This window comes from Lissotriton vulgaris, chromosome 3_1, assembly GCF_964263255.1.
Source record: "Lissotriton vulgaris chromosome 3_1, aLisVul1.2, whole genome shotgun sequence".
Classification (NCBI taxonomy): domain Eukaryota; kingdom Metazoa; phylum Chordata; class Amphibia; order Caudata; family Salamandridae; genus Lissotriton; species Lissotriton vulgaris.
In genome coordinates this window covers 987,482,689-987,509,315 of record NC_141689.1, presented here as the reverse complement: position 1 = coordinate 987,509,315, position 26,627 = coordinate 987,482,689, and the positions used below count along the sequence as shown (strand labels likewise).

The window sequence follows — 26,627 nt, the reverse complement described above, 5'->3', positions numbered from 1 at the left end:
CGGTGTTGCGGTGAGGTATAAAGCCCGACTGGTCCGGATGGACCAAGTCGGCGATCACACCCACCAGCCGGTTGGCCAGTAACTTAGCTAGAATCTTGGGTTCAGAATTCAGCAGGGAGATCGGGCGGTACGATCTGCAAAGGTCCCTGGGCTTCCCCTCCTTGTGAATAACCACAATGGTGGCCAATCGCTGGTCCAGCGGAAGCTCACCAGCCTCACGAGCCTCCAAAAACATACGCCGCAGGGGCACTGCGACGGTGTCAGCCTTAATCTTGTAGAGTTCCACCGGAAGACCGTTGGGACCGGGAGCCTTGCCAGAGCGCAAAGATCGTATCGCGAGCGCCACCTCATCAGCCGTAATGCCCCTGTCCATGTCGTCACGCTCGGTGTCCGACAGGCAAGGGAGCTCAACTCCCTCCAAAAAAGAGGCAGAGTCCGACTCAGTCAAGGTGGAGACCGAGGTGTAAACCGTCTCGAAATAGTCTGCAAAAGCCGAAACAATAGCGCTGGGGTCAGTAACAACCACCCCGTCCTCACCCAGAACCTCGGGCACCACGCGGGAAGCCATCTCCCTCCTATCCAACCAGGCAAGGAGCTTGCCCGCCTTGTCCCCTGCATCATAGATCCTCTCTTGCTGTTCCCTGCCCATCGCCTTGGCAGCGTCAGTGGCAGTGGCTCGATACTCCGACTGCTTTAAGGAGAGGGCGTGCAGCAATTCGGGTGTCGGGTCCGTTTCCAGTTGAGAATCAAGGTCCTCAATTTCCGACTCCAACCGCACCATTTCCTCATCCCTGCGTCTGCGCACCCCGGCTATTAAGGAGAAGGCTTCTCCTCTCAGGACAGTTTTGAAGGCCTCCCACAGAGATAAGGCCGACGATACCGAGCCCGTATTCTCGGAGAAATACAGGTCGATAGCTTTAGCTAGGAGGTCATGAGTTTTGGGGTTGCGAAAGTACCAAGGATTGACCGGTATTAGTCTAGAGTCTGCCAAAATACCAAAGTCGAACGACACCCAGACCGGGGAGTGGTCCGATATGCCTCTGGCCATCAGGCGGTCTCCGGAAACGGTCGATGCCTGGACCGCCGGAGTCAAGATATAGTCAATCCTGGAGAGGCTTCCGTGCGCGCCTGAGTGAAAGGAGTACTGCAGCTGGGCGGGATGGAGAAGCCGCCAACAATCAATAAGACCCATAGTGCTCAGGAAATTTGGGAGCCATGATTGCACACTACGAAGATCTCTGGATGGAAAACGGTCAAGGGTCCCCGACACCAGCGCATTAAAGTCCCCACCAAGAATGAGCAATCCCTCCGGCAGGCCCAAAATGGCGCCCCCGAGATCCTGGAAGGTAGTCGTCTGCAGGCCGGGGGGGACATAAACAGAAACCAAAACCAGGGTACGCCCCTCCCATCTACCCACAACGGCAACATAGCGGCCTCTGTCATCAATCACCCTAGTCTCCACCTCCAATGGGAGAGACATGCGCACCATGATCCCAACCCCGAAGAGAACCCGGAGTGAGCCACCATCTTAAACCCTTTCCTATTGAGTGCGTGGCACGTATTGCCAAGGAGATGCGTCTCCTGTAGCAAAATGACATCGGGTACACACCGTTTAAACATCTGCAGTACAACCCCACGTTTAATGCGATCCCCCAGCCCGTTCACATTCCAACTCAATACGTTTAGTGTCTTACCCCCCATCATCAAAGAAGCACCGTCCCAACCACCACCCCCAGAAAGCAGCTACCGCAACATAGTAAACAGGAGAATAGTCACCTTGCCTCAAGAGAAAAGAAAAAGGAGAAACATAAGTAAAACACTCAAACCAACCACCCCCCACCCTGCACCCCTGCATTAGACTAAGAAGCCCCCCAACCAGCAGTGTGCCTGTCGCCCCCAAAAACTAATCTACGGAAAGCCCCCAGAGGAGAAAGGAGACATCCTATCACCCCCCGTTATCCTCCAGAGTTGAAAAGCAGCATTAGAAAGAAAAAGAAAAACATTAGTCCGTGACTGATTGCACTTGCAGGGCCTTCCACCGAAAGAAGTCCGAAGAAACATTGTTCATTCCTGAAGATCAGTGTTAGACGGGGACCTGGAGGGTCGGCCGAGGACAAGGGGAGAGGTCTCCGGGGAGAGCCGTCTCCTAGCGATCGTACAGACGAGTAACTTCCCCCCCACAGATGGACACCACACAAGGATGAAGTTAACGTTCTTTATATATAGTTCTTTAAGCAAGATATTACGATACAACGAGATCAGGATACGAGGATCCTCTCAATTCTAGTCTCTGTAAGGGAAAGGGGGTAGCGGGACAGTCTTGTTACCAATCTGGTATTGAGATGGAGTGATGGGTAGCTCACAATCCTCGAGCTCGGCGTTCTAGATGGTCGGGCCGCGGCAGCGCCAGCAGGTCCCGAGGAGGTCGTAGGTGGTAACGGGCCGCGGCAGTGCCAGCAGGTCCCGAGGAGGTCGTAGGCGGTAACGGGCCGCGGCAGCGCCAGCAGGTCCCGACGAGGATGGAGGTTGCAAAGGGGGCTGCGGCAGCGCCAGCAGGTCCCGACGACGAGGAAGGTTGCAGAAGTCCGCGGCAGCGCCAGCAGGCAGGACGATGGTTCACAAGGCAGGGCTGTGGCAGCGCCAGCAGTCCGTCAAGGATGAGTTCTTCAAGGTGTCTCTCGACTCCAGGATACAACTGCCTTCCTGCTCTGGAGCTGCCCCAGTTATAGGTCTGGTGCCCTTTGATGTCCGGACCCTCGCACTTGGAGGTCGGGAGGTCCGGGATGAGGGAGTCCAGACACCCAGCAGGGGGGTGGAGCCAGCGCCCGGGGAGGCTGGGGCGATCGGCACCTGGCGGGGGAGAGCCATCAACGCTCCTCTCTCCCATTGACCTGCCAAGTGGTCCGTTCACCTCCTGGGTGGATGGTGGTGCCGGGCTGTCGGGGCCTGGCCAGGCCCAGGGTTGGGGTCGAGCTGAGGCCACGCGGCCTCGTGGTGCAGTGCCCAAGATGGCGGCTGGGCCCGGGCAATGGTGCTGACAACGTCCCGGGCCAGTGATACAGAGATGTCCGGGAGCAGGCGTCCCGTAGGGGACGGGTTACGGGTCGCTTCTGTGGGTCGTTGGGGTTTTCCTCCGGGTAGCACCTGGAGGGCCGGTGTCCGGGTTCTGTTATGCGGGGAGGGAGCGAGCGCTTTCTGGGGCCTGTCCAACATGCGTTCCCCCCAGCTGAAGGCGGGGAGAGTCACCCATCCTCTTGGGGACTCTCCTCGTCGAGGCGGAAGAAGCGTGACAGGCCATCTGCGTTGGCGTGGTCCTGGCCAGGGCGATGCTCCACAGTGAAGTCCATCCCCTGCAGGGAGATGGACCATCGCAACAGTTTGGGATTCTCCCCCCGCATCTGCATCAACCATTGCAGGGGGCGATGATCGGTCTGTACCCGAAAGTGGGTACCGAAGAGGTAGGGCCGGAGCTTCTTGAGGGCCCACACTACTGCAAAGGCCTCCCGCTCGATAGTACTCCAGCGCTGTTCTCGGGCTAGCAGGCGTCGGCTGATGAAGGCCACTGGCTGGTCGACTCCCTCGGAGTTTAGTTGGGAGAGGACGGCCCCAATGCCATGGTCCGAGGCATCAGTCTGGACGATGAACTCACGGCTGTAGTCGGGGGCCTGGAGCACAGGGGCGGTGCACATGGCGGCCTTCAGTTTCTCGAAGGCCGCTTGACAGTCTGGGGTCCAGTTGATGGTTTTGGGGTGTTTCTTGGATGTGAGTTCCATGAGGGGCCCCACAATGCTGCCATAGTCCTTCACAAACCGCCGGTAGTATCCGGTGAGCCCCAAGAAGGCTCGGACCTCGGTTTGGGTGACGGGGGGTTGCCAGGACTGGATGGCAGCAATCTTGAGCTGGAGAGGGGCCACCAGACCGCTCCCCACTTGGTGTCCGAGGTAGGTCACAGACCCCTGGCCAATTTGGCACTTGCTGGCCTTGATTGTGAGGCCGGCCCGTTGGAGGGCCTGCAGGACCTCTTGGAGGTGGTGGAGGTGGTCTGACCAGTGGCGGCTGTATACCGCTATATCGTCCAGGTAGGCGGCGCTGAAGTCTTCGAGGCCCATCAATACCTGGTTCACAAGTCGTTGGAAAGTGGCTGGAGCGTTTTTCATGCCGAATGGCATCACTTTGAAATGGTAGTGTCCATCCGGGGTGGAGAAAGCGGATCGTTCTTGGGCCCTGGGGGTGAGGCCGATCTGCCAGTAGCCCGCTGTCAGGTTGAAGATGCTCAGGTAGCGGCCAGCCCCCATGCGGTCAACCAGTTCATCTGCTCGTGGAATGGGAGGAGCGTTGGTTCGGGTGACAGCGTTCAAACCCCGATAGTCGACGCAGAATCGGAGCTCGGGGGTGGTGCACGGGGCAGCAGCTTTGGGGACCAGCACGACTGGACTGGCCCAGGGGCTGTCTGAGGGCTCGATGACTCAGAGTGTGAGCATTTTGGAGACTTCGTCTTGGATGCAGGTGCGCACCCGATCTGGCACTCAGTAGGCTCGGTGTTGGATAGGTGGACTGTCCCCGGTGTCCACGTCGTGAAGGCACCAGGGGGTGACCCCGGGGTGAGGGAGAACAGATTTTCGAAGCGTAGCAGGAGGGCCCGACAGTCTTGGCGCTGCTCCGGGGTCAGGGTATCGGAGAGTCGGACCCCGTCCACCGAACCATCTTTCTCACGGGTCCTCAGTAGGTCAGGGAGGGGCTCGGAGTCTTCTTCCGCCCCACTGTCTGTAGCCATCAGGAGGCTGAGCTCTGAGCGCACGAAGTGTGGTTTGAGTCTGTTGGCGTGGAGGACCCGGAGGGGGTTCCGGGGGGATTCCATGTCGATGAGATAGGTGACGGGGCCCTTGCGCTCGACCACCTTGAAGGGTCCTGTCCATTTGTCCTGCAAGGCACAAGGCTCGATGGGGGACATCACCCATACCTGCTGACCAGGCTCGAACTCGATGGAGGAGGCATGTTGATCGTACCATTTCTTCATGTCCTCCTGACTGGCCTCAAGATTGGCTTTAGCGATCTCCCTGAATCGCCTGGTCTGATTGCGGAGGGTCAGGAGGTACTTATAGACGTCTGGCGGGGTCTTCAGAGGGGCCATTTCCCATTCTTCTTTAACCAGGCTGAGGGGCCCTCGGACCGGGTGTCCATACAGGAGCTCGAAGGGGCTGAAGCCGAGGGACTTCTGGGGGACTTCTCGGTAGACGAAGAGGAGGCACGGGAGTAGCACGTCCCACTGGCGGCGTAGGGGTTCCTCGAGCCCCATGATCATCCCCTTGAGAGTGCGGTTAAACCGCTCGACCAGTCCGTTTCCTTGCGGGTGATAGGGGGTTGTGAATCGGTACGTGACTCCGCACTGCTGCCAGAGGGATTTCATATATTTGGAAATAAAGTTTGTGCCCCTGTCGCTGACGACTTCCCGGGGGAAGCCCACTCGAGAGAAGATCCCCATTAAGGCTCGGCCTACCACTGGTGCTGTCACCGTTCGAAGGGGGATGGCCTCGGGATAGCGGGTGGCGTGGTCCACCAGGACCAGGATGAATCGATGCCCTTGTGCTGTTCGGGGATCCAGGGGCCCCACAATGTCTATTCCCACCCTCTCGAACGGGGTGGTGACGACGGGGAAGGGTTGCAGGGGTGCCTTGATTTTTCGGCCGCTCTTCCCGCTGGCCTGGCAGGTGGGGCAGGCCCGGCAGTGGTTGGAGACATCATTTCGCATTTTGGGCCAGTAAAAGTGGGTTACCAGGCGGTTGTACGTTTTGTCTTGCCCCATGTGCCCAGCCAGGGGGACATCGTGTGCCAAGTTCAAGAGGAAGTCTCTGAAGCGGAGGGGCACCACCAGCACCCGACTGGCCCCCAATTCTGCGATTCTTTGTTCGCTGTACAGTAGGCCATTGTCCCAATAGATCCAGTGGGCCCCTGCGGTGTCTCCCGCGCTCTGGGCGAGTGCTTGCTGTCGGAGTCCCTCGAGGGAAGGACAGGTCTTTTGCTCCTGCCGGAATTGTTCCTGGGTGGGTCCCCCCTCTTGACGCCACTGAGCCAGTTCTGGAAGGTCTTGGGGCTGAGCGGGCCCTTCTTGGGTTTGTTCTGGGGGATCAGTACGGACGGTGTCCTCCTCTGGAGTGATCGGGGGAGGAGGTGCTGGCCATTCGGGTTCTTCGGGTCTGGGGATGGCGCGGGCGGCCATGGACCGGGTTGTTACGCACGCCCAGTCCGGGAGGCCCAACATCCCCAGGTGCTCTCTTCTTTCAACGGCCGCCCACGGGGAACTCTCAAGATCGTTTCCCAGGAGGCAGTCCACGGGGGCATCATCGCGGACAGTCACTTTTAGCATGCCGGACACTCCCCATTCGAAGGGGACGCAGGCCATCCGACACAGGCTCTCGGAATTGTCGACCGATCGGACGGGGCAAAGGACGTTTGGCAGGATTTGTTCCGGGGTCACCAGGTGACAGCGGACGGCCGTTACACTGGCCCCAGTGTCACGCAGGGCTTCGGCCTTGCGCCCATTTATGTTCACCCACTGGCTATACTTTCTGGTGTTGGCGGGTAGGGGAGCCCGCGGAATCATGTCTCTTCCCCCTAGGCAGGCCAAGACCATGGCGGCGGGTTCCCACTCGAGCTGCTCCTGCTCGTAATCTTCATGCTCTTCGGAGATTTGCTCCTCCCCTAGGGCGGCGGCCGCGACCTGGCGGGGCCCGGGAGTCTGGTTCTTGGGGCAGTTCGGGTCGCTGGCATAGTGGCCGACTCGCTGGCATCGGTGGCAAGTAACGTTGGCCCGGAAGCCTGGGCGCATCGGTGGGGTTCCCCGACCGGCCGGGGGCGGGGTGTTGTTGGCGGGAGCTGCCGGGACGGCCTCTCTGCCCCGGCCCTGGCCTCCTCCTCCTCGGGGACGATGGTGACCTTGGTTGGTTCTGTTCTGCTCGTTTGGCCCACTCCGGGCCACTCGGGTGCTTTCCCATCGGTCAGCTTCAGCGGCGAGCTGCCGAGGTTCAGTCAATTTACTGTCGAGGAGGTGCTGCCTGAGCTCGACGAAGCAGTTGTTGGAGAGGTGCTCCCACACAATGAGGTTAAAGAGTTGTTCGTAGGTGGTTACGTGGCTACCCTTGATCGATCCATCCCTCGAAGGCTCGGCTGAAATAGTTCACATACTCTACCCAAGTTGTAGCCGGGATCCGTGTGCAGTCGCGGAACCTCTGGCGGTACATCTCGGGCGTGAGTCCATATCGAGTGAGGAGGGCAGCCTTCATGTGGTCATAGGACGTCATCTGATGGTCCGGGAGCTGTAGCAGGGCATCGCGGCCTTCATTGACGAACCTCCCCCATAGACCGGCACCCCAGTCACTTCGATCGATCCGGTGGGAGGTCATGGCGATCTCGTAGGCCTTGAACCACTGTTGTATGTCGTTGTTCCGAAAATATTCTCGGACGACATCCTTGGGGATGTGGACCTTTTGTTCTGTAGTGCCTGGGGTGCGCGGTTGCTCGGGCACCCCCAGTTCTTTGTTCTGTTTCCGCATTTCTATCTCTGCTAGTTTGCGCTCGTGTTCGTATGCCAGTCTTTTTTCTCCGAGTTCTCTCTGTCTTTGCTTTTCTTCCCGCTCTTCCCGGAGCCGTAAGTGTTCTAAGTATCTTTTGTTCCGCCAGTTTCAGCTCTCCGTCCAACCGGAGCCGTGCCAACTCTAATTCGTGTAGTCTGCTTTTTTCTCGTTCTTGGATCTCTTCCCGGGAGAGACCCGTTCTCCTTTCTTTGGTCGGGGTGGAGCTTGTCTCTGGTGCTTCGACGTTTTGGTTCCGGGGTTCGGCTGCACCTGTTTCTGCCCAAGATTCTAGGGCGTGTTTGAAGTCCTCTTTCTTGCTCAGGCCGGTGGTAGCAATGCCTAGTTCTATGCAAAATTGTTTTAGCTCTCGATGGCTGTACTCTTCTAATTTCTCCATCTGGAATTTCTCTGTGGATCCGCTCTCTTTGGTTGTCATCGTGGTTTAGTCGTGGGGTGAGTAACTCTCTGTACGATTACGCGTTGATTCGGATCGCGCCGCTGGCCACCAATGTTAGACGGGGACCTGGAGGACAAGGGGAGAGGTCTCCGGGGAGAGCCGTCTCCTAGCGATCGTACAGACTAGTAACTTCCCCCCCACAGATGGACACCACACAAGGATGAAGTTAACGTTCTTTATATATAGTTCTTGAAGCAAGGTATTACGATACAACGAGATCAGGATACGAGGATCCTCTCAATTCTAGTCTCTGTAAGGGAAAGGGGGTAGCGGGACAGTCTTGTTACCAATCTGGTATTGAGATGGAGTGATGGGTAGCTCACAATCCTCGAGCTCGGCGTTCTAGATGGTCGGGCCGCGGCAGCACCAGCAGGTCCCGAGGAGGTCGTAGGTGGTAACGGGCCGCGGCAGCGCCAGCAGGTCCCGAGGAGGTCGTAGGCGGTAACGGGCCGCGGCAGCGCCAGCAGGTCCCGACGAGGATGAAGGTTGCAACGGGCCGCGGGAGCGCCAGCAGGTCACGACGAAGATGGAGGTTGCAAAGGGGGCCGCGGCAGCGCCAGCAGGTCCCGACGACGAGGAAGGTTGCAGAAGTCCGCGGCAGCGCCAGCAGGCAGGACGATGGTTCACAAGGCAGGGCTGTGGCAGCGCCAGCAGTCCGTCAAGGATGAGTTCTTCAAGGTGTCTCTCGACTCCAGGATACAACTGCCTTCCTGCTCTGGAGCTGCCCCAGTTATAGGTCTGGTGCCCTTTGATGTCCGGACCCTCGCACTAGGAGGTCGGGAGGTCCGGGATGAGGGAGTCCAGACACCCAGCAGGGGGGTGGAGCCAGCGCCCGGGGAGGCTGGGGCGATCGGCACCTGGCGGGGGAGAGCCATCAACGCTCCTCTCTCCCATTGACCTGCCAAGTGGTCCGTTCACCTCCTGGGTGGATGGTGGTGCCAGGCTGTCGGGGCCTGGCCAGGCCCAGGGTTGGGGTCGAGCTGAGGCCACGCGGCCTCGGGGTGCAGTGCCCAAGATGGCGGCTGGGCCCGGGCAATGGTGCCGACAACGGCCCGGGCCAGTGATACAGAGATGTCCGGGAGCAGGCGTCCCGTAGGGGACGGGTTACGGGTCGCTTCTGTGGGTCGTTGGGGTTTTCCTCCGGGTAGCACCTGGAGGGCCGGTGTCCGGGTTCTGTTATGCGGGGAGGGCGCGAGTCCTTTCTGGGGCCTGTCCAACAATCAGGACAACCCGACGCCTCTTCCGACTGATCCTCAGGGGCAGTCCGACGTTGAGGCAAGGTGTCCAGCCAGTCCCCAGCAGCCTCCGGCAAGTCAAAGAACACCACCCGGGCGCCATGTTCTATCCGAAGCTTCGCCGGGAATAGCATAGAGTACTTCATCCCCATCTCCCTCAGCCTACGCTTGACGCCCATAAAGCTTTGCCGGCGTTTCTGAACCGCTTGAGTGAAGTCGGGGAAAAAGTTCACATCGGCATTCTGGAATTTCAACGGACCACCTCTTCTTGATGCCTGCAGGATCGCATCTCGGTCCCTGAAATTGAAAAGTCTGGCAATGATGGGGCGCGGAGATGCTCCAAGTTTCAGTTGGCCACCAGGTAGTCTGTGCGCTCGCTCCACCGAAAAGAACTTGCTCAGTCCACCGGGAGCCAAGTGCTTCAACACCAAGTTCTCAACAAAGAGATCGGCAGCGTCTTCCTCGGCGCCCTCCGGCACACCGATAATGCGGACGTTCTGGCGCCTTGCCCGTCCTTCAAAATCATCGAGCCTGCGGGCAAGCAGCGTGTTAGCGGCTTTCAGGTCCCGAACCTCCGATTGCACGTCGGACATATCGGTAGTCAAACTCGACGTCTTAATGTCGAGCGACTTGACTCTGTTGTTCGTCTTTCCGAGGTCGGCCCTGATAAGGTTGACTTCAATCGCCAACATGTCGACTTTGTGCGACAACACTTCATGCTGCTTATGCATTTCGGCCTTGATGCCCGCAATGGCCCCCATAACTTCCCGGAGGGTGGGTTCAGCATCGTCCGGAGACACATCGCGCTGCGAGTCTTTAGTACGACCTGAAGCACCAGGCGATCCCTTTGGGAGGGAGAAACGTTCAGAGATGGTGGTCTGCGAGAGGGAAGGTTTCCTGCCGACTCTCGGGGGCTTCCCTTTGTCCGAGTCACCTCTGCCCGCCATGATGGGCGACGGGGGTATCACAGCCCAGAGAGAGGTCTAACCGGCACTACCACTTACAGACTGCAGAAATCAGTAATCACCTCCACCGTCTCATCAGAACGTCAGGCCGCTGGACAATCTGATCTGGCCACCAGCGCAGAACGGGGCAGCTCCAACCCTCTTGGGCTGCCACCGTGTGGAAGCACCACCGTCACCCTCGTAATGCCAGACTGTTATGGCGTCGTCGTCGCCAATCTTCACCACGGTGTAACTCAGCGCAGGAAACCCGGATCTTCGATCGGAGAACGGGCCCCACCTCAGCAACAGCACCGCAACAGATTCCCACTACTGTGGGACAGGATAGGTAGCAGGATCAATACGGAGGATCGGAGGGTCTTCGGAGCTCCGAGCTCACGCGGCCATCTTGGTTGCCCGCAAAGCTCCTCCCTTAATTCGAGACTTTTTAAAGTTGAGTTTGTAACCCTCTGCTGCGAACCCAAGTAGAATGGTGTTCACTCTTTTCAAGTGAGTCTCCAAGTCGTCGTCTGTGAGATAGATATCATCTACGTAAGATAATGCCTCATCATCATATATTTTTAGTAACTCTGTTACTCTAGCTGAGAATAGTCCAGGGCTGTTCTTGAACCCCTGTGGGAGCCTACAGAAATTTTTCTGAGACCCCATTACTGAGAAAGCGGTCAAGTATCTGCTTTCTGGTGCAATGTTTTGACAAAAGAAACCATTAGATATGTCTAATGTTGTTTTATATTTTTTCCTAACTATGTTATTCATTAGTGCAGCACTATGCAAATTTTGTACTGCAAAAGTTTTGCAACATGCATTAAGGTGTCTGTAGTCCAAAACTAGACGATATGAATTGTCTGGCTTGGAGACAGGAAACAAAGGATTGTTCATTTGAGAGGTGCATGTTTCAATCACCCCTTGGTATTCAAGTTGATCTAAAATCTCCCTGACTTGTTTTTTAGCTTCTTGCTTAATGGGATACTGCCTTTGTGCAGTCGGTTGATTTTTTAACTGGATTTTGTGAGGAGGAGAGTCCTCATCCCATCCTACATGATTTTTATATAATGCCGGTGCCTGGGCTACTGCCCATTTCCTTGCATAAGTATATTTTTTGTGAATCGGAATGTGATTCGAGAAGGCAGGCATAATCATTTCTTCGCCACAACGGCACTCCCTGACAAACTCTGGGGGCCAATCTTTTTCAGCTAACAGAATATCATAGCCTTTTGAGTTTATCCCAAAATACACCCCTTATTTGCCTAGTCTTATCACCCTCTATACGAAGGGTTATTTCGTATATCTTATGGGGCTCGCTAAGTCTGGTGTCGGCAGTTTCAACCTGAATGTATTAATTCGTACCCACTGTCTCAAGATGACTCATCAGGAACTTGCGGGCTATACTGATTTCTGCAGCACTGTCTAGCATTGTCTGTGCCCACTCCCCGTTTTTCAACTGTGTCCTCAGTATTCTCGGCATGTTCGATTACTCTAATACTGGCTACCTTCTTTTTTGGAAATTGAGACTTTTTACTCTGAGCAGGTTCCTTGTCTTTGGACTTGGTGTGCTCTCCTGGGTCTGACCGTCCTCTTCTTTCCGATTTCTGCAAAAAAGATCGAGAGGGACGTGTATCAATACTTTGATATCTATCAGGTTTTTTCAAATTATCCCTATTTCTAAGGTTATATCTTTTCTCAGAGGGCTCCCTCTGGGGAGACTGGTGTTCTCGAGTCGGAGTTCTTTCCCTCCGTCGAGGAGACCTTCCTCTGGACTGGAAAACTTTCTCTTTGGGAGTGGATTGTTTATTTCCATCCCAGCTCTTTTTAGGAGTGTTTGAATTATTTTTAATAAATAATTTTTCAGGATTTTCGAGCAGTTGGGGCTTTACTGGTTTTCCACTCAAGCTGTCTCTACCTAATTCTTCATAGCATTTCTCTATGATTCTGGCAAGCTCAATTGGTTGATCTGTTATATCTGTTTCCTTCAACTTCTGGCGGATCACCACAGATGCCGCTTCTCCCTTTATATTGGCTAGTAATATAGCCGAGACCTGCTTGAAGTCTTTCAGTAATATCATACCAAGAGTTAAAGCGGGTTCTGGACTGTATTCATTCTGAATCTGTTTTAGCACATCTGGTATTACGGCCATAGACGGAACACCATGTGTTTTTGTGTAAATGGAAGCAAAGACTGTACCCCAAGTGTCACAGTCCACCACGTGTGGTGCGACCCCCATTGGAAGGCAGATGGTCAAGATTCTGTGTTTCTCAATAGGGGTAGTATTCGGAAATACTGCCACTATTTGAGTAATTTTCTGCGCTAACCAGAAAGGAATTAGTTCCTGTTTTACGGGTGTTTTACCAAGACATGATTGTATGTTCTGTGGTGTAATTTTATTAGTGTTCCCCTGATGAGGGGTCAGCTGTGGTACATTAACAGCTGGTTGGACTGTTGCAGTCCGCATTACATATTGGACGAATTGCCTATGTATTTTAATTAATGTTTTTAGCTGTGCTAACAGCTCTTCTTTTGACATTTTTGCAATGTCCGGATGTGGTGTGTAGCTGGCTAGAACCGGCCACGTTGCTCCTGGTCTACCTAGTGGACCGAGCCTGGTAATATGATCATTATGTTTTAGGGCGCCTTTAAACCAAAGTAAACGTTCTTGGTATTTTAATGCGATTTAAATCTCCTCAAAAGGAGCGTATTCATCCGGTGGAATTCCTACTACATATTAGTGGAACTAGTGTGTTGCAGCGTTTGCAGCTGGAAATTTTATCCATGAATAGAATACCTCTGTCTGCCGATATTCGTGTGCCTCTATCACGAAGACGACTGTGCCACCTTGTGTGGTCAGTCCATTTTCTATAAGTTTTAACGTTATAGATTTTCTTAAATGCGCCGGGATGATTATTGCACCCGGTTCAGTAGTCCCGTCGGGACCCTGCTGAGTCGCATCTGCTGCGGCATCAGTTCCCTTGTTTTCCAACACTGACATTTTATAAATGCAGGTTTTGCAGAGTAGGTCTCCAAGGAGACAAAGAATAGGTGCACAATATTTTGGAACACTGTATCCTTCAACGTTGAATAAACCAGAGCTTTACATAGGAATCTCTTCCTACTAAGGTCGGGCGGATTTTAACCTTTCACCCACTCCGACGTCTATTGGAGTATTTACGGGAGAAAGGGGTTTGTGTGAACAATGCACGACTGAGTTACTCTAACGTCTTGAGTTAGTTTATCGCCTTACCAAACGTTTGGGCGCCATGTAGTGGAGTTCCTATTTTCCCAATAGGCCCTGCGCATTGGAATAACATAAACAGCAGTATCGACGTAGAAGTGCGGATCTTCCAGGCCTCTACCGACTATGCTAAACCTAATTGGGTTTGTTACCAACTAGCTCAGAGGTCACTGGAAACTTTCTTGACTGAATAGGAAGTGATCAGCTTCCCTGGTACAGACAAGAAGGGATTCAGTTTTCCAACAACCGTGCAAACATGACAATTTTGCTCCTCAGATAAGAGTCAATCTCTAGAGTCGTGTGAAACAATAGACAGTTATTTTACTCAGTCAGTTGTTGTGCAGATTACTTTCACAATATGTAGAGAATAGAGAGACGGGCGTTTTCAATAAAAGTGTTATTTATTGAACAGTCTTCTCATACAAGAGAAATTAATTGCCACAATTGCAAGACTTGTTATTATAAAAAGTACGTACAGTAAGATGAGTATTGCGAAATAATACTGTAAAAGCATTGATATGGTTTCTTAGCCATACAATGGTTTAAAATGAATAAAACATATATACATTCATATATACATTAGGCTAAAATACTCAACTGGTGCTTCTAACTACGCCTACCCCAGTGTACCTGACCTAAGCCTAATAGTTGGGAGGGGAGTAAGTAAGTAGCTTTAGTTAAGTTGGTTTTGCCAAGGTTTGCTTCAAGAATTCTCTCTAAGGGTTTAGTCAACACCATACCTCTGGAATAGAATGCTGGAGGTCTGGTATCTCCTTCAGGGAACTCAATATCCCAGTCACTCGCAAGGGTAGGCTGGAAACGCCGGAGCTGGATTTTCTCGGCAAGAGAAAAGGCAGTGTCTCTCTCAGCGCGTCGAGGAAGAGGAGGAGGGGCAGCATCCGCGGGCAGCTTGCATCTGCTGGGCTCTTGCAGGGGGCGGCTGTTCAGCTCCTGTGTTCACCACACCATTGTTCGCTCGTTAGCAGCGATAGCAGTAGCGATAATGTCAGCATTAGCTTGACAGCGATAGCTTCAGCATGACAGCAGCGTTTGCTTAAGGCAACGTTGGTAATATTTATACCTGAAAGGTGCCTTGTTTGACGTAAGTTTTTGGACATAAGACGTCAATAAAGATGTCACTAGGAAGTGATCGTCTATCAGTGCTCATTAGAGTTCTATTACTAATCAAAACATAGCAAGCGGGGCTTTCCCAGGTTGCTGAGTTTTTATCTTGTTGAAGAACTCGGAGTGTTAATCTAGGAATCTTAGATAGTAACTTCTGCTATGTCATTTGCACTAATGAGCTGCAAAGGAAGTTGCAGAGGAAGCGATTCTGAAATGTGGCTCTGTTCGTGTGAGGCCAGAGACGAGTTTCTGAATATTGCATTTGATCAGTTATGCCAATATAGGGAATAAATGGATTTATAGCCGTATAGGGGCATAAGGTCACAGTATCGATCAGGGTCCTAGATTAGAACGCGACAATAAGCTCTTATCTTAAGTGTGTAAATCCATTAATTGGGGTTCTAGAGTACTTTTGTACAACAGCCTATACCAGTAGTTCTTAAGCTGTTGACTACTGTGGACCCCCACTTAATCATTAATGGAATCCGGGGACCCACATCAAGTCATTATTGAAAGCCGGGACCCCAGCCTAAGAATTTTCGATGATTTGAACCGCAAAGCAATACACACAAAATAAATACATACGCAGTCATCAAACTAAAATTTTATTTAATTCAAAAATATAAGAAAAACAAAAATTTGAATGGGAGGTTGGAGCTTTTCTAAATTCAATTAAGGCCACTCATCGTCCATGCTATATTCCGTTTGGTGCACTTACACTACTCCCACAAATCAATCTAAGGATACTAACTTAATTTATAGCCCCCAATAAAAATTTCCTGGTAAGCATGACGGAAAGTTTCAATTCTATTAAGGATGTGGAAGCGAGGATTATGCTCATCTTTCTTTATTCCTTTTTCCAGCGGCTTCAACTTTAACTTAACATTAAACAACGAAAAAAACTAGCATTCCCATAGTGCTTGCAGTAGGGGTCATCCACAGTCCACCAATTGGCAGTCTGCATCCTCCATTAAGACGTGTGCTTCCTGTGAAACCTCCTCTTTCTTGACTGCGACCATCCTATCCTCGAGTCTCTTCAGTCTGTATTGGAACCTTCAGAACCTGCTAATGACTATGATCTCAAGGCGCAACCCAGAAGCATCACTAGAGCATGGTGCAAATTATACCACAATATGAACAGTACAAAACACTGACATCCTTTGTCCCCAAAGGGATTTTCAACCAAAGTTAAAACAATATCAAGGCACATATTTACACCATACGATAGAGTCTCTTCTTGATGGATGTATATCTTACCAGGTTGGGACCAGGACTCTCAGACCCTAGGAGGGAATAATCCTCGCCTCTGCGTCCTTAATAGAATTGATACTTTTGGTCATGCTTACTAGGCCATATCCATGACTGGTTTAAAGTAGAACCTCTTGAACAGAGTCTGATGACCAGTCTGCGGCATTTATAATATATTCCAACCTGGCTCCCAAAGAAAAGGCTTTTGAAGCCATTGCTCCCCTTACCGAATGGGCGCCAAACTACAAGACATTAATACCAGCTTCTTGCATCACTCATCTGACCCAACCGGCTATGGTTGGTGGCGTAACTTCTTTGAAAGGTGTCGGTAGGGATATTAACAATGGTGTTCCCCTTGTGGATGAGTTTCTTCAGTCATACTCTCATATTCTTTGAGGGATCTGACGACGCACAATTTTGGTGAGTTATCAAAAGGTGGATAGGGCACCATCCTGGAATCTGATTTAGTCCTATGAACAATATGGAAGGACATCTCTTGCGTGGTGAACACACTTCCGGAGATGTCAAGTGTTCTAACATCAGACACTCGTCGACATGAAACTAGACACAAGAGCATTGCAATTTAGAAGACAGTTCCTTATGGGAAAAATACTTGTTAGGTTGCCAAGATTGGTATAGGTGTAGAACCTTATTGACCTACCATAGCGATGAATACCTGGGCTCCGGAGGAAGCATGAGGCAAATTCCCCTCATCAATTTACAGATCATCTGATGCTCCCCAACTAGTTGCCCTTGAACAGGTGCGTGGCCAGCAGAGATTTCAGACCTGTAAGAGTTGATAGTGCAGCACGCCAAGCCTTGGGACACCAAAGACACCAGAAAATTCCTAATGGCTACCATCTCACAGCCCATGAGATAGTAGCCATGTCGTTCAGAAATCAATAACCAACCCATCTGGTCCAAGATGATTTGTATCTTTTGCTTGTGATGTCTGTCCAAGCTGCTCACAGTAACCTCGGAGCATCGTTCGATAGGCCTGAGACTCTCCAGCGATGCCGGAAATCCGTCAGGCCACTAAGGGCATTCTCCCTTGCTGGACTAGAGGTTGGGGATTGCCCTGGGGATCCCTCAGAAGAAAAGGATCTCGGGGTAGAAGGATTGGAGAATCCCAGGAAAGTTCCAAATGAACTGGAATCACACTTGAGACATTCAGTATGGGGCAATTAACACCACTTTTGCCTGTTGCCTGTGAATGTGCGCAGTGAGCCTCATTATCATTGCCAACAGAGGGGAAGGCGTATCCCTTCTCTCTGGACCAATCTTGGAAAAAGACATCCGTCGCAGTAGCCAGAGGGTCTGATTTCTAACTGAAGAAGAGCAGTAGCTGGAGGTCCAGACGGGACCAAAGGTCAATGGAGAATGGGCCCCACATGTTGTGAAGTCTCCAAGAGGATGGAGCTGCCACAGCTTTGTGTTTCACCAGCTCCTGGAGCATCAATCTGCTATCACGTTGGAGACTCCTGGAAGGTATTCAATAACATTATAACATTTTGGTGACAGCAGGAGAGACAAAACATCCAAAAGTCCTTGGCCAAGTCCGCTAGAGCCTTGGACTTCGTTCCTTCGAGATGGTTGATGTAAGGGACCACCGAGACAATGTCCATCTTCAGGAGCACGTTGCAAGACACCTTGCCCTTCGGCCAGCACTGGATTACGAAGGAGCCCGCCATCAATTCTAGGCAATTGATGTGGAGCTGACTCTCTCCAGCAGACCACTTTCCTTCTGTAGAGGAGTCCCCACAATGCCCTCTCCAACCTGACTTGCTGGCATCGGACTCTACTGCTAAGTCGGGATTGCAGCCAAAGATGGCTCTGCCATTCCAGGTTTCCATATGATCCAACCACCGCCTCATCTCCGTGCGCACTTCCTCCTTAATGGGCACCTGATCGTAATATTGCAGACCTCTGTGCAGGTGAGGGGCTTTGAGTCGCTGCAAAGCCCTGTGGTGGAGCGGCTCTGGGAAGATCATCTGAATTGAAGAGGCAAGAAGGCCTACTAGTCGAGCTACCTGTCTCAATGAGGTGGAGGAGAGTGCTAGCATTCTCCTCAGTTCTCTGCATATCTTGGTCATCTTCCTCGCTGGGAGACTCAGAGTGCGGGTCACCGAATCTACTGTAAACCCCAGGACGGTCACCTGTTTGGATGGGCTCAGGAGAGATTTCTTGGCATGGACTGCAAATCCCCAGGCCCTGGAGGAGGTCTACCACTTCTTGCAATTGCTGTTAGAGGCGAAGCAGGCATTGTTCTAAGAGCAGAATGTTGTCTAAGTAAATAATGAGCCCATAGCCCTTGGGCCCTTAGTGTTTCCACTACCAGTTTGAGAAACCTTGGTAAAGCAGCAAGGGGCCGACGAGAGCCAGAATGGCAGAGATGCAAACTCATACACTTGCTCTTTCCACCAAAACTGTAGGAACAGTCGGCGCGAGGAAAAAATGGGGACTGCCAAGTGTGTGTTTTCCCAACCCAGTAGGGCCATCCAATTGTTGGATTGGAGGAGGTCCTGCAGGAGATGGATGCCCTTCAGCTTGAAGTGGCGGTAGACCAGCCATTGGTTGAATTCTCTTAGTTTTATCACCAGCCACTGACCGCCATCTTTTTTGTCTACAAGAAAAATATTGCTGAGAAGACCCCTTGGATGTAGGCGGGTTGGCACAATCACTTCTTTCTGCAGCAGCTCCCCACCTCCTGGGCTACGAGTGTGGCCTGGTCTTGTGCAAAATCGAGCTGGCGGTGGCGAACCTCCTGCATAGGGGAGCTATAAAACTCGAACCTGATCCCCTGAATGGTTTGTAGCACCCATGCGTCGGAGGTGATAGATGTCCAAATATGCTCAAAGACTGGAAACCGACCACCCACCTTTAAATGGGGAAAGGGAGAAAGGCTTGCCTGATGTGGGTGGGGGTTGGCCTCTGGCTGGTCCTCTGCCACCCCAGCCTCTCTAGCCTCAACGCAATTGGAAGAACTCTTGTCTACCTGGCTCTTGGGTTTTCTTGCCGCCTCTTTGAGAGCTTGGGTATAAAAGTGGGCTTGACAAATTGTTCCTTGACAGAAATTTATATTCACCTATTTGATGGCTGAAATTTACATGATTTGAAACAGATGAATCTCTATACTACATTTGTTGTCACTGTTACAAATCCAGTACCAAGTCACATGTGACCTAAAGAGTTGCACTGACTCGAAGGTCATGCATGGATAATTCGAACAAGTGCTTATACTAGAAAAATTGGGGTGAATGTAACTCATGGTTTCCCAACCCTCAAGGGGGTGGAAATCCCAGTCAGATATAATGCAACATGGATTATGGTCTATGATTAAAAGGTCACCTTCCTGACGAGATGGGTTGGACCATTTTAGAACAACCATTCATCCCACAACATGTTTCAGACATTTCTCTTGTTAAAAGAACATAAATGGGTATTTAGACTCAAAAGTGACCAACTGGGATTAAATGATGCAATTCCCTGGTCGACTCTGTAACTCTATGGTTTATGACTTCAACCATAGACCATAACTTTAATAAAAACATCCTTGGGCTCCTCCATCAGTAGGGTGGAGTTGTAGCCCTAAAAAGGAGACCCAGATGATGAAGCATGTCCCCGGGCTCGGTGAGTGATGGGATTCCGCACAAATTTTGCGAAGTTTTGGCCTATCAGTATATGGGTTCACACGGTCTCTTCTTTGTCTTGTTGATTGTCGACTGCAGGATATCTTTTGTTTATTGTGACGTTTATTTGGGGCTATATATCCTGTGGAGTCGTTAAGTCTAGGCCTCCGACCCCCTTCTACTTCGAATTGTGCTTTGAGTATCAATGAACCCCAAACCAATTTGCCTTGCTAACTATGGCAAGACCACCTCCCTCTTCTTTTTTCTTTTAAATCAGTCTTTACCACTTTTTTGTATAGGGCTACTCTTTAATTCTCAACCTACATTTAGACCCCAGTTTAAGGTTTGGTTCCGATTAATGTCCCTGCATATACATCTATGTATTACCCTCTTTTCAGGCTTCAACTGAATCACTGCACTCTTTCCACCTCTCTATCTAGCTTTCTTTACATTACGCTGGATTATCAGGTGCAATATTATCTGCTTTGGGTCCAAGTTCTCTGGAGATACATTTTTCCAAGGGTATTATGCTGTTTTAAGTTTTTTCTTTGTTGAATTGTGCATTGCAATGCGTCACTGCTCAATAAAAAAAACAGTTTCTAAATTAAAGAAAAAAGGATGTGTACTTTAAGCAACCTTTGCTTCAGAAGAGTGTCAAAAGTCTGCATGTTACAAGAAACAAATCACCACCCAGCAGTCATCACATAAATAACCAATTCTGGGGGGGCGGAGCTAGCTCGCGTCCAAGATGGCCGCTTGAGCCGAGAGCTCTGATAACCCGTCCACAATATCTGCCAAAATCCAATATTGCGGTGCGCTGTGGCGATCTTCTGCCTCCTGAAGACGTGCTGACTCGAAAGTGTGAAGCGCCGTTGCTCTAGCGGTCCCATGTGCGGAGAATGCGCCTCAAACAGAGCTGGACTGTGCGAGCCCTGGGCACCGGAGCTATGCTACGGCGAGTGCTCGGATAACCCACGGCGAGACTGCTGCGACTGTGGGGGTGGCCTTTAGTTCCGGTTGCGCTGCAGTTCTGCGGGGTCTGCTGGCGCGGGGTCCTGCTGGGCGAGTTGGGCCCCTGATCATCGGAGCTTCTGCCCGCCGATTACCTGTGCTGCTGGTGCCCGCTGAGATCGGAACCTGCTGAGTGCTGTGATTGAGGGACAGGCGGTTCCTGAATGCCTGATGATGTAAGACTATGGAGCGACCGCAGGCAAACGGCTTCGGACCCCACGTGGCCTCACAGCATCCCGGAGAGCGGGGGAGCTACGGGGCCTTCATTACCCTGGGAAGTTGGCATTTCCCCCTGGTTGTCGGCCCGCACATTAGACGCCTCTTTGGATGCTGTAATAAAGAGGACTGGTTGCTGCGGTCAGGATGTTGCCTGGAGGTTGTCTTGGACATTGCTGTACGACCGGTGGCCTGGGCTAATCTTGGGGGACACGTTGCGAGTGCTGTACTCCGCTCACTCTGATCTGCTGAGCTTTGCGACCCCTGGCGAGTTGATCGGAAGGTGGCCGCCATTTTGTGAGGTATGTGCTAAAGGTCCTGTGCAGCGTTCCTCCTGGAGGCGGAAGACCTACTTGGACGCAGTCTGCTGATGCTGCCTTCGAGGAGGGGGCTAGGGAGCAGGATCAGCCTACAATGGTCCCACGCCAGGACATCCGCGACCTGCTATTAGCCATGGAGAAGAACCTACAATGAGGTATCACATCTCTTGGCACCAAGATGGAGGCGCTGTCCTATAGGATGGACCGCATGGCTGAGCGGCTGGACAAGCACGCTGAACGGATAGACATGTCGGAGCACAGACTAACGGAAGCGGAGGAAGCACAGACTGCCCTGGACACGGAGCATAAGCAGCTGGGCAGGGTCCTGAAAGTCCTGCAGGACAAAACAGAGGACTTGGAGGCGCGTTCTAGGCGCTGTAACCTCCGCATCACGGGCCTCCCGGAAACTACCCAGATGGGCAATATGGAACACTTCACAGAGAGGCTCCTAAAAACCCTGCTTGGCGAGGACTCGTTCTCCAATAGGTTTGTGGTGGAGAGGACGCATCGCGCTGTGGGCCCGAGGCCGGCGCCAGGAGCTGCCCCTAGGCCGATCATAGCGAAGTTGCTCAACTACCAAGATCAAGACGTCGCGCTGAAGCTGGCCCGCGAGAAACAACCACTATGATTTGAAGGTTCCACAATATCTCTGTTTCCAGACTTCATGATCCAGGTCCAAGAAGCACCGTGCATGTTTGCCCCCATGAAGAGACAGCTCCGCGACCTGGGAGTGGACTATGCCATGCTATATCCGGCAAAATTATGAGTGAATAGGCAGGGCAGTTCCCACATCTTCACCGACTTGAAAGCACTACAGAAGACGCTGAAAGACTGGACAAGGAGAGGCGACGCAGCCCGGAGAAGCAACGGCTCGATGAAGCGACGGACAGCCTGCTGGATGAGCAGGACTAATCCCGCTTTGGTGACATTATCTGATGAGTATGACCTGAAAGTCCCTGGGCGGGAGGGAGTGAGGCTGCTGCAGCCCTAGTGTGGGGTTGAGGCTTGTTGTTTTATTTGTTCTATTGCCTCAGATTGCCTGACACTTTTTGGTAGACTACACTGCCTAACGGGGGTACGCTGGGTCCTTTATCTCCTGGGAGGGGGCAGTTGTGGGGTTGTTCACGGTTATCACCCAGTGGGAGCCCGAGCCCCCATGCATATGGCGTCTACACAGAACTAAAGTGACACCTTAGATCAAACTTTTGATAGGGCATAACAATGTGTTGGGTCCTGCTTTTTGCTACGCTCTTGTGATGGTTTCTGTTTCAGGAGGAAAAAACTGATAAGCAGATGCGAACTATGCACTAGACGGGGTTCGTAGAGCGACCTTATATGGGCCACACCTTTTTTTCCTGTTGTTGCGAGCTACATCCACACTTGCGTGAAGCACACAGGTGATGATTCTTTCTTGTTGGGGTACTAGAAATGTGAATGATATAGTTGTTGGGATGGGTTTGACCCCGTTCTGGTCTAAATCGCTTGAATGTTCTTTAGGGAAATGTTGAGGGTCTGTTCCATCAGTGCAAGTTCGGGGGCTACCTGATGTGGGTGGGGGGTGGTTGGGTATTGAGAAATGGAAGCAGTGTGACTATTGTACGTAGTGGTTCACTTGAGATATGCAATAGTGATAAGGGGCACATGAACAAATTATGGCTACACTAACAGACAAATTGACACAACCTACTGACTGCTTCAGGGATGTTAAGGTGGACGCCATTATAACTTTTACCTGGAATGTTAGGGGACTTAATAACCATAGAAAAGTACATAAAATTCTTTAATATCTGGCAAGGCACGCAATAGATATCGCGCTGCTGCAGGAGACTCCTCTCCCACCCAACTCACCCATACTGCGATGCAGGGGGTTGCACGGGAACGTACATGATGCAGGATTCATCACACATGCGAGGGGTGTTCTCACTTGGGTTAACCCAAAGTCCTCTCTCACCTTAAGCCCTGTTGTCACTAACACGGCTGGTAGATATGCTATTTCTTGGTGCCGTGGGAAGGGTTTGGCCATACACATAGTTAATGTTTATGGTCCCAACTTCGATAACCAGTTTTTTTTAGTACACTGTCAGATATTCTCGGTGGACTTGAACTTTGTGAGCAGCTCTGGGGAGAGGGGGTTGGGGGGCGGGGGGGGTTTAATTTAGTATTGAACCCCAAACTTGATATATCAGGCGGGCCAGAAAGACATGCGACGGCAGCGGCCAGCGAACGAAATACCGTCGCCAAGGCGGCTTTACACATTACTCAGCTTATCACTCCCTACATACTCTAATCGATTATTGGTTAGTGGTCACTACTCTGGGCGACAGAGTGCGCACATGTCAGGTGCTGTCCCGCACATTGTCAGATGATTAGCCAATCCTATTAGTCATAGACACCCCTCATGGAGATTTCCGCCATACTCTGTTAGATACAGTGTTTAAAGAGGAATTGGCTGAGACTATTGATAGGTTTTTTGATGTAAACGTGCGTTCAGTCGAGGACTACCAAGCTGTCTGGGAAACCTTTAAGGTCTACATCAGAGGGGTCACCATATCTAAACACTCGGGGGTCCTGCTTTCTTATACAGAACCGATTGTCTGATTTAGAAGAGAAGATTAAAACATTAGAGAATTGACAATTGACGGAATCGGATGATTCTGTTAAGAGAGAACTCGCTGACCTGTTCGAGACATACAACACGACAGCAGAGGAAGTTAAACATATGGGTAAATATGCCACTGCCCGTATGTACGGCGAGGGCGAAAGACCGGGGTCTGTCCTGGCCCAATTGATAAAGAAAAGGAGGGACAAAGTGGTGGTGGCTGAGGTTAGATCGGCTGAAGGTGTCTTTAACGGACGAAGCAGACGTGGCGGACAGATTCCGCCAATACAATGTAGAGCTACATTCTACTCACAGCGCTGTTTCGGAAGATGAGATTCTTTATTATTTATCGCATATACATTTCCCGTGGCTCACAGATACATATAGGAAGTTTCTCATGAGACCTATTGAGCGTGACGAAATTTTGCTTGCCCCCTCAGGCATGAATGCGTGCCCCTGGGTCAGACGAACTGACTGTTTCCTTTTACAGGACCTTTCTGGACCAACTTCTGCCACAATTGACCACCCTATTTGACGACATGTGCGTCACAGGTACAACGCCACCCTCAATGACGGAGGCGGTCATCGTAGCATTACTTAAACCAGGTAAACCACCAGAGGAATGTGCCTCCTATCGCCCGTTGTCATTGCTCAATGTCAATACAAAAATGTTTGCAAACATCTTAGCCAACCGTTTAGTCCCCCTGGTCCCACTGCTGGTTGCTCCGGAGCAAGAAGGATTTGTCCTAGGTAGGAACCTCACATATAACTTGCGCACGATTTTTGGGGCATTACAACACACAAAACCAGAGACATCTGCTGTGGCCGTCTTCCTTGACATTGAGTAGGCATTCGACTCGGTGGAGTGGCCGTTCATGACGCAGGAATTAACTAAGATGGGGGTAGGTTCAACCTTTCTACAATTACTCGGCCCACTTTACAACAAACCGAAAGCCAGGATTAAAATAGTCAACATAGTCACTGAGTCCATAAGTATCACTAGAGGTACGCGCCAGGGGTGCTCCCTATACCCATTGATATATGCAATAGTTGCAGAGCCTCTTGAATGTGCGCTTAGGGAGTATCACCAGCACAGAGGTATTAGCTATCCGCATTATAAAATCATACTTTCTGCATATGCGGTTGACACCCTATTATACGTTAGAAATACAGAAATTAATTTGACAACAGTCCTGTGAGAGGTGGTGCGCTTTGGCGCTCTATCGGGCATTCAAGTTAATCGGCCGAAATCCATCATCTTCCCAATAACACCTAGTACTCCCGGCGTCGATCCGGAGTATCCACTGCAGTGGACCACAGAAGCGGTGAGGTATTTGGAAATAAGGGTACACACAGATTCGGATATATTATTCAGAGAGAACTATGGAGTAACCTACAGTAAACTTGAAGACGATGTGGAAAGATGGATAAAACTCCCTTTGTCCCTGCTAGGAAGAATCTCTATTATGAAGATGGTGGTGCTACCTCTACTGCTGTTTTTGTTTTCCAACATCCCTATGGTACTTCCTAGGGTTTCTTTAAACGCCTCACCACACTGATGATCAGATTAGCATGGGCAGGTAAACAGCCATGGGTTCAGTGGCAGATATTAGTTTTACCTTATCATATGGGAGGACTGGAGGCGCCAGGCTTTGAGTTGTACTACAGGGCGGCATAGTGTGCGCATGCTTATTTATGGATGCATGGTTCTCCTGATATCCCCCAACTCCGCATAGAGAAAGAGGAAGCTTCTCCACTTGCATTGCCCGCATTATTGTTTAAGGAGGCGGATAGGAGGATGTGCATTTTGGACTTGATTAACTCCACGGTACATGCTGGACACTGCCTGTTGCAACAACAGGCGTATGTGATACTATATTCGCCACGGGCCCCAATGGACTGGTTCTTATGGCTGCAACCGTGTAGGGATAAGGGGGTTTTACAGGCGCTACACTCATTGGGCATATAGGCGACTAGTTTCTAGAAGGCACAGCACCAAAAGTGGGAGGATCTCACCCTGCCTGACAGAACCCACGCGACTAAGTAAGTTCCAATTTCACAGAGTGAGAAGTGCGCTGAGGGGGAATCTGGGGCACGACTACCTGGAACCCCCAGAACTGTTGGCATTAACGCAAATTATTAGTGCTACATCCCCAAAACATATAGCGTCCACAATATACAACTCATCCATGGCATGCAGAGCAAATCACTACACCAAAGCACCCTTGGCTTGGCAGCGTGACCTCAATAAAGACATTACAGATATGTGGAGCTATTGTTGTTCTAGCACCAAACTTATTTCACTTAATGGGCAGCACAGGCTCATACACTTCAAATACCTTAACAGGGTATATTATACCCCGAGAGGCTTCATAGGTATGGGCTAAGGGGGGAGTCTAGTTGCGACCGTTGCTCGGAGCAGACGGCAGACTTTCTCGATTTGGCGTGGACTTGCCAGAGAGTCTCAGATTTTTGGGTAACTTTTTTAAGGAACTCGGGCAAATCATCAAACTACCATTGGGAGCAGACCCTCTGCTAGCTCTACTGGGTTATTCCAAACAGATCAAAAAGGGGGTTAGGCAGTTGGTAGATATAGGTCTGTTGATGGCTAAATGTAGGGTCACCCTTTACTGGTTCAAAGGTCCAGTACCGACAATCACACAATGGTCCCGGGATATGACTTTCTGTTGCACGCAGACTGAACTGTTCAGGGGACTTCTACCTCCCTGCTATAAACCAAATAATTTCTGGGAGTTGTATAAAACCTACACATTCGTGACATCTGACAATGAAAATTCTAAACAGGGCTGAAAGCTGAATTAAGATGCTAGGATATTCGTCTGTGTTTGTGTTAGGTATGCACATATTGTTTTATTGCTGTACAGTCATTTGCAGCGGGGCTGGGCGTCTCTCTTTGTAAGCTGCCGGGGGTTGAGGTGGGGGAAAGCCCAGCTACTAACTGCTTATCGGTAGTACGATGTGTCAATCGCTATGGATCATACAAATTATAAAATGTCATAGTTATGT

At 51.2% G+C, this 26,627-nt stretch overlaps 1 protein-coding gene across 2 annotated transcripts in view; it reads right to left on the bottom strand.

Annotated features, from left to right (window-relative positions):
* Positions 1 to 26,627, bottom strand: part of KDM4C (lysine demethylase 4C) — a 2,012,700-nt gene that overhangs the window by 1,865,160 nt on the left and 120,913 nt on the right. The gene's annotated exons all lie outside the window — the stretch shown is intronic.